This window comes from Salmo salar, chromosome ssa10, assembly GCF_905237065.1.
Source record: "Salmo salar chromosome ssa10, Ssal_v3.1, whole genome shotgun sequence".
In the NCBI taxonomy this organism is placed as follows: Eukaryota; Metazoa; Chordata; class Actinopteri; order Salmoniformes; family Salmonidae; genus Salmo; species Salmo salar.
The window spans coordinates 113,177,070-113,194,815 of record NC_059451.1 but is presented as its reverse complement, the minus strand read 5'-3'; the positions used below and the strand labels follow the sequence as shown (position 1 = coordinate 113,194,815).

The window sequence follows — 17,746 nt, the reverse complement described above, 5'->3', positions numbered from 1 at the left end:
ACAGATCAAAGGATGTGTGGAAATGACCTCATTTTCAGAGTTGTTTGATCTTCCCTTCGGTTGGTCTTTCAGCCTTGTTTTTAAACTTCTTTATTTTGTTATTAAACCTTTATTTAACCAGGAAAATCAGTTAAGAACACATTTCTAAGCTCTGTCCAACCTTTTAAAATGGTGCTTTAGCTGGTATGCAACCATATAGTAATAACACAGGAAAAATGAGTTGAGTATAACCCCAGAAAACCAGGAACATTCGCAGGACATTAGCTAACATTCACATGAACTTCTAGTTAGGGTGTTATCTAACACTAAGCTGGTAACATCCTAAAAACATATATATATTTATTATTTTTTTGGGGGGGGGGTTAAATGAAATATCCTTGGAATGTTATCCTAACATTTACAAAAATGTTGTGCACTACATCTATAACAACCACCACAGAAAATTCCCCTAAAGTTCTTATTAGGTTTCCAGGTAATGTAATAACAAAATGTATTCTGGGAATGTTCTTGCAACATAGTGAATGTTTTATACAATCATTGTACAATCATCAGTACAACTTGACAGTATTTGTGTTATTAGGACTTTTTGGGCAACCTAATGAACTAGAAACATTCACAGAACGTTGGTTTGCTGGGATTACTTAAGAAAATTGGAATCATCTTTGTAAAATACAACTGTAAGTACATCCCTAGACCAAGATCATTCATGGTAACAAAACCAAATTACTTCACATTTTCCTTTTGAGGTGATTCAATTATTCTGATATGTCTGATGGTTAAGACAGATATCTTTCCCCCTTTCAATATTCAGGACTACTGAAAACTAGAACATACCTTTAACTATCCATTTCGGTTTAGCCCGTGTTCATAAATTTTAGTCTCATTCCTCCCCCATCCTCGAGTCTATCCTGATTTCCATTCAGTGAGCAGTCGCAGAGACGTTGGGTTTTCATCCACCCACACACAACCTCCAACTGCCCCACCTCCCTACCTCCCAACCCCCACCCACACACACCGTGGACCTGCCTTCCCTTCCTGGAGCCAGAGAGCATCATATCGTGACCTAGCACCACCTCTCCAGATGCTAAAAGATACCCTGAGGTTATCATGTGATGTATGACAAAGCTTAGATTACAGTAGAGATCACGAAAGGAAGGAAGCTCCCTGCACAGGAGAACCCAACAAATATAAACATTGGCTGCTGCTAGCTTCAGTGTCTCTTATCTCTCTCTTTTTAGGCCTGTATTGAAACTGTTCATTTCTGATGAATATGAGAGACAACCAGTTTATGATCATGGAGGTCATCCAATAAATCAATGGAGAGGTGTAACAGCCATTTCTCCCAGCCAGCACAGCCCTAACTCAGCCCTAACAGCCCTAACTCCCCAGGTTTTATAACGTAATTTGTGCCTAATGGCCACACTCATTAGTGGCATCTCCAAAACACACTCTGGTCATTACCGAGCACATTTGCAGTTTAGGCTTCATGCCGGCATTGTCACTTTAAGTCATCCGTCACATTCCCTGGCAGTTGGCTCCACAAATGAACAAAAAGCACAAATCGTATCCTAATCTGTGACTATCGTTATCTGCATACAATGCCAGCCAGCTTGTTTTGACACGTCTGTTTTATCAGTGTAGCGAGAAACCTGGTTTGAAACAACATCCATCATGTCGACTCAATGCTGTGGCCACTTGAAGACCACATAGTAGTAGGCAGGCGGAGGTGCAGTGTGAATGGTATACTTTACCTTAGTAAACCTCTAGTGAATGGAGAGAGGAGAAAAAGAGTGCTGAGAGAGAGTGATAGTGGAACAATAGGAGAAAGAGAAAGAGTGGGATAGTAGGAGACATTAGCTCTCTTTCTCTTTCATAAATTGTACTGCGGTCAGATACAGACCAAAGTTACCATGGGTTTTCTGGACCAAAAAAGGGTCTAGGTGGTGGGTGTGGCATGGGGCGTGGAAGCAGTCGGACCGTGGCTGAATTTTATATCAAATTTTAAAGGCCCCCATCTTGGCAGTGTAGATACATTTTTTAATTTGCCATGCAGCTGAAAGCAAATGTTGCAGTTTTTAAGCACATTTCTTGGAATTCTATGCATTTTGACATGGTTAATGCTGTGTTCTTTTGCTCAAACATAATAAATCTATTCTGCTAAATCCATTGGTTTTTGTAATTTTTAATTCTCCCTGACTGTCTAGCTTTATTATAGTGATTGTTCGTTTTCAAAGATTATATTATAAAAAAATATATAGGTCCATTATCTTTCCTACATACCTTATATTTGCTTTTAGTCGTTTAAGTTTACACTGGAAACATTTTACCATCCCGAAAATATATATTTTTTAAATATATATATATTTTTTAAATATATATATATAAATATATATATATATATATATATATATAAAATCAAATATATATATTTATAAACAAAATATACTGAAAAAAAACTAGAAACGCAACATGCAACAATGTTAAAGCTTTTACTGAGTTACAGTTCATATAAGGAAATCAGTCAATTTAAATAAATAAATAAGTCCCTAATCTATGGATTTCACATGACTGGGAATACAGATATGCATCTGTATTTGTATTTGTATTTGTATTTGTATTGGTCATTGATACCAAAAAAAATGGTAGGGGCATGGATCAGAAAACCAGTCAACATCTTGTGTGATCACGATTTGCCCCATGCAGTGCGACACATCTCCTTCGCATAGAGTTGATCAGGCTGTTGATTATAGCTTGTGGAATGTTGTCCCACTCCTCTTCAATGGCTTTGCGAAGTTGCTGGATATTGGTGGGAACTGGAACACGCTGTTGTACACGTCGATCCAGAGCATTCCAAACATGCTCAATGGGTGACATGTCTGGTGTGTATGCAGGACATTGAAGTACTGGGACATTTTCAGATCCAGGAATTGGGTACAGATCCTTGCGACAAGGGGCTGTGCATTATCATGATGAAACAAGAGGTGATGGCAATGGATGAATGGCACGACAATGGGCCTCAGGATCTCGTCACGGTATCTCTGTGCATTTAAATTGCCATCGATAAAATGCAATGCATGTGTTTCTTGTCCGTAGCTTATGCCTCCCCATACCATAACCCCACCGCCACCATGGGGCACTCTGTTCAAAACATTAGCATCATCAAACCGCTCGCCCACACGAAGCCGTACACATGGTCTGTGGTTGTCAGGTCAGTTGGACGTACTAACAAATTCTCTAAAATGACATTGGAGGCGGATTATGGTAGAGAAATTAACATTAAATTCTCTGTCAACAGCTCTAGTGGACATTCATGCAGTCAGCATGCCAATTGTACGCTCCCTAAAATCTTGAGACATCTGTGGCATTGTGTTGTGTGACAAACGGCACATTTTAGAGTGGCGTTTTATTGTCCCCAGCACAAGGTGTGCCTCTGTAACGATAATGCTGTTTAAGAAATCAGCCAAGACCTCAGAAAAAAAATGGTAGACCTCCACAAGTTTGGTTCGCTCCAAAACCGCCATAAAAAAGCCAGACTACGGTTTGCAAATGCACATGGGGACAAAGATCGTACTTTTTGGAGAAATGTCCTCTGGTCTGACAAAACAAAAATAGAACTGTTTGGCCATAATGACCATCATTATGTTTAGAGGAAAAAGGGGGAGGCTTGCAAGGCAAAGAACACCATCTCAACCGTGAAGCATGGGGGTGGCAGCATCATGTTGTGGGGGTGCTTTGCTGAATGAGGGACTGGTGCACTTCACAAAATAGATGGCATGATGAGGCAGGAAAATGATGTGGATATATTGAAGCAACATCTCAAGACATCAGTCAGGAAGTTAAAGCTTGGTCGCAAATGGGTCTTCCAAATGGACAATGACCCCAAGCATACTTCCAAAGTTGTGGCACCAAGACTCTTCCTAGAGCTGGCCGTCTAAGCAATCGGGGGAGATGGGCCTTGGTCAGGGAGGTGACCAAGAACCCGATGGTCACTCTGACAGAGCTCCAGAGATCTTCTGTGGAGTTGGGAGAACCGTCCAGAAGGACAACCATCTCTGCAGCACTCCACCAATCAGGCCTTTATGGTAGAGTGGCCAGATGGAAGCCACTCCTCAGGAATAGGCACATTTCAGCCTTGGAGATTGCCAATAGGCACCTAAAGACTCTCAGACCATGAGAAACAAGATACTCCGGTCTTATGAAACCAAGATTGAAATCTTTGGCCTGAATGCCAAGCGTCACGTCTGGAGGAAACCTGGCACCTCCCAAGGATTTCAATAGCAGAAAAATCCCTGGTTACAACCTCAGAGCTGTGGGAAACACTGTCCACACTCTGCAGAAACCTCTCCCAAGTCCTTGAAGCTCAAAGTGTTCCAAAGAGAAATGTCAGAATCTTAAGTGCAACCATGCTATTTGATCAGGACATAGGATACCTAATACCAATTCTGATTTTCTTCCTAGAAGATTGAGGGAATTGAAGTGTGGGTGTGCAACAGCTCCCATCCAAGTAAGAAATAGAGCAGGAGTGTGAAAGAGAGAGAGAGAGAGAGAATGAGGAGAGAGAGAACAAGGAGAGAGAAATAGAGAACAAGAGAGAGAGAAGACAGAGAACGACCAAGAGAAAGAGAGAGAGAGAACGACAAATAGAGCAATAGAGAGAGAAATAGAGAAATAGAGAGAGAGAGTGGGTGGAGAAACATGTTGGCTATCCTTTGTCAACTGCTCAGTGCCATTTAATGGCCTGTAAACTCCTTTGCTGGAAAAGAAAAGGCAATTAGCATACTGAGTGGATTACAAGATTGCTCTGACTCCTGGATTAATGTGTGCACTTAATCGTCTCATTGCTAAGCGATTCTTGGATATGGCTATCCAAGGGGAACACATTTCTTCATTCTCTAAACCCTGTAAAGCTCAAACATTAAAATGGATTTCTTCTGTCTCACCAAAGATGCACTCCTTCACAAAACTCCCTCACAATATCTTTAGAAGTCGAGTTGTTATTGTTTTGTTGGTTGTTGCTGTACACCCTCCAACAACAGCAACTTCCCTCAGTTAAGTAAAGCAGTGTTTCTCGATGTCCTTGAATGTAAAAGCCATACATTCTATTTCTCTGATGCACGTACCACACACCTCGCAACAATCTTCATCACAGTCTCTGCCACCCTGCAACTCTGATCAACTAGGAAACTTGGTGCTCTCTCTCTCCCCATCTGCAGGAACTGCAGCTTCACCCCCTATCTTCCCCCTTCCTGGCTTTGATATGATCTTTAATCCACAGCTACTCACCTCACCTCCAAATCCTTCACTGACAGTGTCAACCCAGAAATGAAAAGAGCTGATAACTTTGCAGCGCTATCACCCAGCACCGAGGCAGGCGACACACACTTACACACACTCTCCCAGGATGGTAGCTTCACCTAAACACACACACACACAGAGCCACACACACACCTGACACTCACACACACACACACAGATTACATTACTGCATTCAATATTCCAGGTAAACATTTTCAGATGGTGCAAAAAAATCAGTTTGATAAAACCTTGCCCACCCATGTGAAAAATTCCACCCAGGCCATTAGAATGTAAAATAACCTGATAACAACTGCAAGTTCAGTCCCAGAAAGTTAGGTTTACCCTGTTTACGACATAGCCTTGTCATGAGCACTAACAGTGAGCCCTGCTTCATTTCTTTGGTTATCTATGGAGATTTCCATCTCCGTTTTGATTCTCTGCTGTTTCCATCCCTGCAGATAAAGAGCTTTGGGGATGCGCTGCACTCCCCTCCTTCAGAAATTAAAGAGCTGATTCACAGCTTTCTGTTAAAAGGAGCAGATGGTGGAGACATGCCTTTGGTTCCCCAACCAGTGTTGTTCCCCAGCCCCCGCTAGACCACCGGCGCTGCTACTGGGCTAGGCTGGGCTGGGCTAGACAAAGCAGCTAGGCCTTTGTTGTAGTTCAGGTTTTACCTGTTATCTTGCCTCTTTTCTAGCTAACTTCCTTAGAGAGAGGGAAAGAAAGGGAGAGGAAGAAAGAGCAAGAGGGGGAAAGAGAGAGAGAAACATGGTGAGAGAGAGGAGGAAAGGCAGAGAAAATGATAAAGACAGAGAAATAGAGGGAGAAAGAGGTGGATTGGTAGAGTTGGCAAGAAGAGAGAGAGAGAGAGAGAGAGAGAGAGAGAGAGAGAGAGAGAGAGAGAAGCTCTCTGGGTGCATAAAGAAAGCATTTTCTCTTTAGAAATCAATAATGTCTCAGTGCTGTGAGGATCACCAGCGTCGACATCGCCTCCAATTTATTCATTCATTTCTCCAAATGATCTACTGCTTCCTCGCTCTCTTTTCCTTTGTCGCTTTATCTGTCTCTCTCTGTCTACCTCTCTGGAGGTAGTCTCTTTGGCTTGTTAAGATCAAATTCAAATTCAGATTGCGTTATTGGCATGAAATACAATTTGTAGATATTGCCAAAGCATTATAGTGGTACAGCATTTCAGTAAATACAGTATAATGCAATGAGGTTAATGAAATACAGTTAATTTCAGTAGTAATAATAACAATAGTACATATGTGACCCATTTCAGGAAACTATGCGAATATTGCAAGTCCCGACTTCACAGGAGAGCCATTTTAAAGGTTTTTTTTTTGGGGGGGGGGGGTTATCAAAATGCGTTTTCTGGCAGAAATGCCTGTGAACTTTCATGTGCCTTAATAACCAACTTGTATGCCATATGTAAAAACGAATAAAAAAATTCAATTACGAACCTTGTTGGTTAACCTGTTGGGGGTAGGGGGCAGTATTGACACGGCCGGATAAAAAACGTACCCGATTTAATCTGGTTACTACTCCTGCCCAGTAACTAGAATATGCATATAATTATTGGCTTTGGATAGAAAACACCCTAAAGTTTCTAAAACTGTTTGAATGGTGTCTGTGAGTATAACAGAACTCATATGGCAGGCAAAAACCTGAGAAGATTCCTTACAGGAAGTGGCCTGTCTGACAAGTTGTTGTTCATCTTGGCTCTTTTTATTGAAGACTGAGGATCTTTGCTGTAACGTGACACTTCCTACGGCTCCCATAGGCTCTCAGAGCCCGGGAAAAAGCTGAATGATATCGAGGCAGCCCCAGGCTGAAACACATTTACGCTTTTGGCAAGTGGCCGATCAGAGGACAATGGGCTTAGGCGCGTGCACGAGTCGACCCCGTGCTTTATTTTCTTTCCTCTTTTTACCTAAACGCAGATTCCCGGTCAGAATATTATCGCTTTTTTACGAGAAAAATGGCATAAAAATGGATTTTAAACAGAGGTTGACATGCTTCGAAGTACGGTAATGGAATATTTAGAATTCTTTTGTCACGAAATGTGCCATGCTCGTCACCCTTATTTACCCTTTCGGATAGTGTCTTGAACGCACGAACAAAACGCCGTTATTTGGACATAACAATGGATTATTTGGGACCAAATCAACATTTGTTATTGAAGTAGAAGTCCTGGGAGTGCATTCTGACGAAGAACACCAAAGGTAATAACATTTTTCTTATAGTAAATCTGACTTTGGTGAGTGCTAAACTTGCTGGGTGTCTAAATAGCTAGCCCTGCGATGCCGGGCTATCTACTGAGAATATTGCAAAATGTGCTTTCACGGAAAAGCTATTTTAAAATCGGACATATCGAGTGCATAGAGGAGTTCTGTATCTATAATTCTTAAAATAATTGTTATGCTTTTTGTGAACGTTTATCGTGAGTAATTTAGTACATTTTTAGTAAATTCACCGGAAGTTTGCGAGGGGTATGCTAGTTCTGAACGTCACATGCTAATGTAAAAAGCTGGTTTTTGATATAAATATGAACTTGATTGAAGAAAACATGCATGTATTGTATAACATAATGTCCTAGGTGTGTCATCTGATGAAGATCATCAAAGGTTAGTGCTGCATTTAGCTGTCTTCTGGGTTTTTGGGACATTATATGCTAGCTTGAAAAATGGGTGTCTGATTATTTCTGGCTGGGTACTCTGCTGACATAATCTAATGTTTTGCTTTCGTTGTAAAGCCTTTTTGAAATCGGACAGTGTGGTTAGATTAACGAGAGTCTTGTCTTTAAAATGGTGTAAAATAGTCATATGTTTGAGAAATTGAAGTAATAGCATTTCTAAGGTATTTGAATAACGCGCCACGGGATTCCACTGGCTGTTACGTAGGTGGGACGATTTCGTCCCGCCGGCCATAGAGAAGTTAAGCCACAGAAAAAGTCAGCAACCATCCCAGTAACCATGATTGGCTGAGATAATGAGTGAGCTGGACATGCCAAGAGAGGAGTTCGGATTGGTCTGCCATAAAGAAGGCTTCTGTCTATATTTACATTTTTGTTCATTTAGCAGACGCTCTTATCCAGAGCGACTTACAGTAGTGAATGCATACATTTCATACATGGCCCCCCCGTGGGAATCAAACCCACAACCCTTGCATTGCAAACACCATGCGTTGCAAACACCATGCTCTACCAACTGAGCTACAGGGAAGGCTGGTCTGTGTTGGTAATCCTGTCGAATGCAGATTTTTTTTATGTATCGTGTAGTGGAGCTGCGTAAGTGTTGCTCTCCACTTTCTGGAGGATCGAGTTTTGAAATCAGTGGAATCAAAATATGAAAGCTAAAGAGATGGAGAAAACACCTGTCTCCGGATTACATCTTCAAACTAAGGGCAACCATGGCATGGCAGGGAGACACGTCCATCATGTATGATGATGTATACAGGTAAGATAGTCTAGCTAGCTGCATTTTCAGATATTACACGTTTCTAATTTTGACAGGAAGTGGTTTCATTTCAAGCTGAAGTGTACTGTTAGCTAGCTAGCTAACATTAGCTGGCTGGCTCCCTAGCTAACGTTACGTGTATTACGTTATTATTCGTATCCCAGAACCGTTTGCTTTGCTAGTTAGAGCCTAATGTTAGCTAGTTAACATTGAACCTAGTTGGTTAGCTCACAGCAGATACATGCAGGGTAGTAACAACATGATTTGGCACTATGTTTATTGTTGTTTAACTAGCTAATGTTAGCTAGCTGGTTTGTTAGCTAACGTTACATGACTTGTGGGATCTTACACGTTGTTTACCAAGATAGGTTCATTGTTTACCTAGCTAGCTAGCTACATGTCTTAAGCTAAAGTGTACTGTAAGCTAGCTAGCTAAAGTTAGCTGGCTGGCTCCCTAGCTAACGTTACATGTATCACGTTATTATTGGTATCCCAGAGCTGTTTGCTTTACTAGTTAGAGCCTAATGTTAGCTAGCTAACATTGAACCTGGTTGGTTACTTCCCAGCAAATTCATGCAGGGTAGTAACGACATGATTTGGCACAATGTTCATTGTTGTTTAACTAGATAATGTTAGTTGGCTGACTCGTTAGCTAACGTTACGTGACATGTGTGATCTTACACATTGTTTATCTACCTAGGTTCATTGTTTACCTAGCTAGCTAGCTACATGTTTAAGCTAAAGTGTACTGTTAGCTAGCTAGCAAACGTTAGATGTATGATGTTATTACACCCATTGAATATGGCCGGTGTCAATAAATGTCGGCAAAAAAGTGTAATGAAATTGTTGCCAGAAAAGCTGGTTAGGCTATCTAGAGGTAAACAAATCATCGGCCAGAGCGTCAAGTGTGCAATGTAAATGCTCCAAGAGCGAAGCAAGATGGGTGGGGCTAAAGCTTAAGAGGGTGTGAACGATACTGAATGTAGACAAAGAAGAGCTCTTCACTAGACACCAAAACATTCAAAGGCCATTTTCTCAAAAGTGAGTATACAAGTTGATCAACTTTCAAAGCAGAATTACTTTCCCATTGTTCCTCAAAAATGCAGTGTGTGGTATACCATTTTGTAGCTCTGAGTAGCTACTTTTATCCAATGTAAAAAACACAATTTCGAATTTTGCTACATAAGACCAAGTCCAGGTGGTGAGTCACATATAATCAAGTATACAGGTACAACACTACAGCTGTTGATCTCTCTAACCGAGCAGCATGACTTTTGCCTGAAAACAACAGGACGGAACAGAGGTCTTGAAACCCTGGCTGATGTCTATACAGGTTCATACATCATCATTAGTTTAACATCTAGGGTTAGGCCATACGTGGTGAAACTGTTACAGTAAATTACTACATGTGACTCGGTTCAGGAAACTAGGCGTATGTCATACGTCAGTACTTCACAGGAGAGACATTTTAACATACATTTTTTATCAAAATGCATTTCTTGGCAGAAATGCCTTCTCGAACATGTGAACTTTCATGTGCCTTACTAACAAACTTGTATGACATCTGTAAATATAAATACAATTGTTACATTACGAGCCTAGTTGGTTTAGCCATGAAAAAAGTCAGGAAAAAAGCAAGCCATGATTTGCTGAGATAATGGATGGGCTGGACATGCCAAGAGATGAGTTTGGATTGGTCTGCCATGTAGGACGCTTCTGTCTATAACATGATCTGCTCAGTATGTGTAGGCCATCCTTTCTAATGCTGCTTTTTTTAATATCACGAAGAACTGCAAAAGTGTTGCCCTCCACTTTCTGGAGGAACGAGTTTTAAAATCAGTGGAATGCCCGGTGGAAGCAGAGTATGATAGCTTAGGAGGGAGTCGAAAAGAGAACACACAGAAGGCTGTTGTATAAAACACCTGTCTCTAGATTATGTCTTTAAACTAAGTGCAACCATGGCATTCGTGAAAGAGCGGGAGAAGAGTTCATCCATCTTTACGGGTAAGAGAGTCTAGCTAGCTACATTTTCAGATATTATACATTTTTCATTTTGTTAGAAAGTAAGTTTTATTGCAAGTTAAAGCGTACTGTTAGCTAGCTAGCTAATGTTAGCTGGCTGTCTCACTAGCTAATGATACATGTATGATCTTTGCAGTAATATTACCATTTGCATTGCTAGTAATAGAGCCATTTGCATTGCTAGTTATAGCCTAATGTTTGCTAGCTAGCTAACATTGAACCTAGTTGGTTAGCTACCTTCAGATTCATGCAGGGTAGTAACATTACGAGTTGGGATTATGGTTAACTGTTTAGCTAGCTAGTGCCATGTCTGAACAAAAGACATAGACCACTATGCAAGTAACCATTTCACTGTACAGTTTACACCTTCTGTATCCTGTGCATGTGACAAATAAACTTAGATTTGATTTGATATAGTGTGTGTTTACCAGAGATGGAAATGTGAAGAACAACATGACCTGCACCAAAGTCAAATTAGGATATATAACATTAGAACAATGAGACAGTGTCCAAGTTCTAAAATGCTCTGGTAAAATGCCCAGCTTTTATTTTGTCACAATTACATCCATAAGCTATTTTCTGTAATTAGCTCACCATTAACTTAAATGGTGAGCTAAATAATGATCTTATTGTGACTTTATTTTCCTGTAATAATTAATACAAATTAGCTAAAGTTAAGACGTTGTCAGCTATAGGATATTGTCATTATTTGAACTAGCTAGACAGCTAACTTAACGTTAGCTACAACGCCTTGCAAAAGTATTCATTCCCTTGGCATTTTTCCTATTTTATTGCATTACAACTTGTAATGTAAATGGATTTTTATTTGGATTTCATGTAATGGACATACAAAATAATGAAAAAATAAAAACGGAAAAGTGGTGCATGCATAAGTATTCACCCCCTTTGCTATGAAGCCCCTAAATAAGATCTGGTGCAACAAATTACCTTCAGAAGTCACATAATTAGTTAGATTGCACACAGGTGGACTTTACTTAAGTATCACATGATCTGTCACATGATCTCAACACCACTAAGCAAGGGGCACCATGAAGATCAAGGAGCTCTCCAAACAGGTCAGGGACAAAGTTGTGGAGAAGTACAGATCAAGGTTGGGTTATAAAAAAATATCAGAAACTTTGAACATCCCACGGAGCACCATTAAATATATATTTTTTAAATGGAAAGAATATGGCACCACAATAAATCTGCAAAGAGAGGGCCACCCACCAAAACTCACGGACCAGGCAAGGAGGGCATTAATCAGAGAGGCAACGAAGAGACCAAAGATAACCCTGAAGGAGCTGTAAAGCTCCACAGCAGAGATTGGAGTATCTGTCCATAGGACGACTTTAAGTCGTACACTCCACAGAGCTGGGCTTTACGAAAGAATGGCCAGAAAAAAGCCATTGCTTAACCTGTTGGGGCTAGGGGGCAGCATTTGCACGTCTGGATAAAAAAAATGTACCCGATTTAATCTGGTTACTAATCCTACCCAGTAACTAGAATATGCATATACTTATTATATATGGATAGAAAACACTCTAAAGTTTCTAAAACTGTTTGAATGGTGTCTGTGAGTATAACAGAACTCATTTGGCAGGCAAAACCCTGAGACATTTTCTGACAGGAAGTGGATACCTGATGTGTTGTATTGACTTTAAACCTATCCCATTGAAAAACACAGGGGTTTAGGAATATTTTGGCACTTCCTATTGCTTCCACTAGATGTCACCAGCCTTTACAAAGTCTTTTGAGTCTTCTGGAGGGAGATCTGACCGAACAAGAGCCATGGAACGATGATGTCCCATTAGACACCTGGCGCGCGAGTTCATGTTGGGTACCCTCGTTCCAATACGTTATAAAAGAGTATGCATTCGTCCACCTTGAATATTATTCATGTTCTGGTTAAAAAGGCCCTAATGATTTATGCTATACAACGTTTGACATGTTTGAACGAACGGAAATATATTTTTTCCCCTCGTTCATGACGAGAAGTCCGGCTGGCTTACATCATGTGCTAACGAGACGGAGATTTTTGGACATAAATGATGAGCTTTTTTGAACAAAACTACATTCGTTATGGACCTGTGATACCTGGAAGTGACATCTGATGAAGAGAATCAAAGGTAATGGATTATTTACATAGTATTTTCGATTTTAGATCTCCCCAACATGACGTCTAGTCTGTATCGCAACGCGTATTTTTCTGGGCGCAGTGCTCAGATTATTGCAAAGTGTGATTTCCCAGTAAGGTTATTTTTAAATCTGGCAAGTTGATTGCGTTCAAGAGATGTAAATCTATAATTCTTTAAATGACAATATAATATTTTACCAATGTTTTCTAATTTTAATTATTTAATTTGTGACGCTGACTTGACTGCCGGTTATTGGAGGGAAACGATTTCCTCAACATCAATGCCATAGTAAAACGCTGTTTTTGGATATAAATATGAACTTGATAGAACTAAAAATGCATGCATTGTCTAACATAATGTCCTAGGAGTGTCATCTGATGGAGATTGTAAAAGGTTAGTGCATCATTTTAGCTGGTTTTATGGTTTTGGTGACCCTGTCTTTGACTTGACAAAACATTACACACAACTCTTGTAAATGTACTGTCCTAACATACTCTAAATTTATGCTTTCGCAGTAAAACCTTTTTGAAATCGTAAAACGTGGTTAGATTAAGGAGATGTTTATCTTTCAAATGGTGTAAAATAGTTGTATTTTTGAAAAATTTGAATTTTGACATTTATTTGGATTCAAATTTGCCGCTCTTGAAATGCACCTGCTGTTGATGGAGTGCACCACGGGTGGCATGCTAGCGTCCCACCTAGCCCCAAGAGGTTAAAGAAATAAATAAGCAAACACGTTTGGTGTTTGCCAAAAGGCATGTGGGAGACTTCCCAAACATATGGAAGAAGGTACTATGGTCAGATGAGGCTAAAATGGAGCTTTTTGGCCATCAAGGAAAACGCTGTCTGGCACAAACCCAATACCTCTCATCACCCCGAGAACACCATCCCCACAGTGAAGCATGGTGGAGGCAGCATCATGCTGTGGGGATGTTTTTCATCGGCAGGGACTTTGAAACTGGTCAGAATTTAAGTAATGATGGATGGCGCTAAAAACAGGGAAATTCTTGATGGAAACCTGTTTCAGTCTTCCAGAGATTTGAGACTGGGACGGAGATTCACCTTCCAGCAGGACAATGACCCTAAGCATACTGATAAAGCAACACTCGAGTGGTTTAAGGGGAAACATTTAAATGCCTTGGAATGGCCTAGTCAAAGCCCAGACCTCAATCCGATTGAGAATCTGTGTTATGACTTAAAGATTGCTGTACACCAGCGGAACCCATCCAACTTGAAGGAGCTGGAGCAGTTTTGCCTTGAAGAATGGGCAAAAATCCCAGTGGTTAGATGTGCCAAGCTTATAGAGACATACCCCAAGGGACAAAATGTGGCTCTACAAAGTATTGACTTTGGGGGGTGAATAGTTCTGCACGCTAAAGATTTCTGTTTTTTTTTGTCTTCCTTCTTGTTTGTGTCATACAAAAAATATTTTGCATTTTCAAAGTGGTAGGCATGTTGAGTAAATCAAATGATATCAACACCCCAAAAACTATTTTAATTCCAGGTTGTCAGGCAACAAAATAGGAAAAAGGCCAAGGTGGGTGAATACTTTTGCAAGCCACTGTAGCTAGCTAACAAGCTACAAACTAACTACAACATTGTTCAGAAAGTTGCTTTTAGTTGCTAGATTGACATATATTATATTCATTTTTAAAAGGATGGGTTATTGGTGTTAAAATACACCAGTTATGCTGTTTTGGACCACCAGGCTGCCGATGTCATGCAGTGTGTAGTTTTTGTGTTAAAAATGTTTCTCCACGACAAGTTTGATGTCGGACTTCAATAGAATGTTTATGATGTCACTGTCGACAGAGATGTCGATAGACGTAGTAGAGACCAGACTTTCGTCTTGAAATCTTTGGTTGTTTAGTACACTACCGTACTCACTCTGTTTAGCACATGGCCTTATATGTGAATCCTTAAAGAGATGGGTGGGGCTAAGGCTTAAGAAGGTGTGAATGATGCTGAATGGGTGTAGACAAAGAAAAGCTCTCCAGTAGGTGTACAAAACATTAAAGGGCCACTTTCTCAAAAGTGGTTTACAAGTTTATCAACTTTCAAAGCAGAATTACTTTCCCATTGTTCCTCAACTGTAGTGTATGATATAACATTTTCTAGCACTGAGTCGCTACTTTTATCCAATGTAAAAACACCATTGAAAATGTTGCTATATAAGACCGAATCGAGCCAGTCTGTCACATATAACCAATGTTAGATGAAGTAGATAACTGGGGAGACCCATGAGGCGCCGCACAATTGGCCCAGCGCCGTCCGAGTTAGGGGAGGTTTTGGCCTTATCCCATGGCGCTGTAGCGACTCCTGTGGCGGGCCGGGCGCATGCACACTGACATGGTCGCCAGTTGGACGGTGTTTCCTCCGATACATTGGTGCGGCTGGCTTCTGGGTTAAGCGAGCAGTGTGTCAAAAAGCAGTGCAGCTTGCCAGGGACATGTTTCGGAGGATGCCCGGCTCTCGACCTTCGCCTCTCCCGAGTCCATACGGGAGTTGCAGCGATGGGACAAGACTGTAACTACCAATTGGATATCATGAAATTGGGGAGAAAAATGCGTAAAAAAAGTATATATTATATATATTAATATAATATATATTACAAATTATATATATTTTTAAATGAATACAAAAATAGATAACTGATCATGATGTTGTACAAAGCACAACGTGCACAGTTGAAATGAGAATCACTAGTTCCATGTATTCCCCTGCTGCTGTTAACCACAAAGTTTCCCTGGAACTCAGCTGTGCTCCATCCACTGTGCTGTGCACTCATACACACCTACTGTTACAAATGCACAGACATTACATAAGCATTCAATACTCAGCTGAGCTAGAACACCACATTGCTGAACACAACACCTACCACAGAGCAGTCACTAAACACATCTTCGTTCATTCCCCTCATTTTCATCATTAGCCATAGAATCAGGGTGCGTCAACGCAGCAAACAATGCATGCCACGAACAGATGCCACCTTCCGCTGGGGCTCCAGAGAGAGCGAGAGGGTGGGTGGAGGACATGTAGCATCAGACACACCACATGCTCTGCTCCTCTGTCCCAAACCCCCAGCTGAATCCCCAGCCAAACACCCAGCCAAACAACTCAGGTGATGGGTAAGCAATCGGAAGAATTACTCGACGCAGTGCTGCTAAATCTGGGAAATGAATGGGTATATGAATAAACAGATGGGGTTTTATTGGAGGTGTTGTTCAAATGTGGGTCTGCCTTAGTTACCACAGAGAACCTTGTTTTTTATGATTAGAATTAGCAGTAATACAAAACTGTTGAAGTTCAGAGATTCTCAAAAGGTCAATGAGGTGACTTTGGGATACAGTTTTGGACTCTTTTCCTCCCAGTGATATTTTTCAGGGAATGTTTTGAACACAGGTAGCAGGATGTGCAAGACATACAATTTGGGGTTGAGCTTGCATGAGTGTGTGTGCGTGTGTGTGTGTGTGTGTGTGTGTGTGTGTGTGTGTGTGTGTGTGTGTGTGTGTGTGTGTGTGTGTGTGTGTGTGTGTGTGTGTGTGTGTGTGTGTGTGTGTGTGTGTGTGTGTGTGTGTGTGTGTGTGTGTCCATTGGAACACCATTTCTGCTGAGTCACAATAAACAGTATCTCAATGTGAAGCACTCACTCAGCAACTTTAATGCTGCTGCCGCTAACAAAGGGGTCAGAGATTACAGTAATTTCACTTCTCAGCATCGATATTCACAACTTCTCTGGGGCAATGAAACCCTGTCCAAAGTTATAAAAGGGATCTGTTATTTTTTGGTATGCATGGGCCAACTCTGCCAAGCGAATGCACTGTGTTGCACATTACACACCTCCGATCTCCCAATCTCAGTGTAAAACAGCACAGGCCGGAACAGGTCGACTCAGTATTAATTCAGTGTTCAAACTCAAAACCACTGAAGTCAGCTCAGGTTTATTATAGTTAATACATTATCTGCTTGTTTCACACAAGGGAAGAGCTTATTCAAATGGAAGAGGTACAGTAAATAAATAGCCTACCATGTCTCATGTCTTTAAGACTGGACTCATACTGAGCCGGCGACTTTGTGAAGGAGAACAGGCAGAGGATGCCTGGTAGGTAAAGGCTGTTTAAAGAGAGTGTTGCTTCCACCAAGCTTCTGATAGCATAGTGTTACATGAGCTGAGAACGACATTGCTCTAATACTAGACCCATAGCTATCTAACAAACTTAGTACAAGGCTCTTTGCAATGCACAAATTACATAATCAACCAACATCAATTGTCCTCTGTCTGAGCAACAGTAAAAGACTAAAGCAACACTAAAAGCCATTGAATTGACACCTCCACACACCCAATACTGACTACAATACAATCCACCATCACCCCTCTAGACAATGACATGGCAACTCCAATTACAATATGCAGTTGAAATTCTAGGAAATCAAACAACGGTTTGACATTACATTTTTTTGTCAACGTGAGAGAAAAACCTTGATATGAAAGGTTGACAGTGTTTCAACTTAACAAAGAGGTTACGTCCCAAATGGTACCCTATTTCCTGCATGGTGCACTAATTCTGAGCAAAGCTCCATGGGCCCAGGTCAAAAGTAGTGCACTAGATAGGAAATATCGTGCCATTTGGGATGTAACCGTCATATCCAATAGCAGATGAAGGTCACCACTCAGAATGCAGGCGTAGGTGAGCCTGTCCGCTTCCAGAATGATAAATACATTGGCCACTTTTATCGGGGAACCAATAATGCACAGTAATCTCTTTTGTTTATTTCTTTCCCCAGACAATTAAATTCTCCATTAATGCCGTGTGTATTACAAGGACATATGTG

General features: G+C 40.9%; 1 protein-coding gene across 3 annotated transcripts in view; it reads right to left on the bottom strand.

Moving 5' to 3' along the window:
• Positions 1-17,746, bottom strand: part of mgat4c (mgat4 family member C) — a 207,065-nt gene that overhangs the window by 112,325 nt on the left and 76,994 nt on the right. The gene's annotated exons all lie outside the window — the stretch shown is intronic.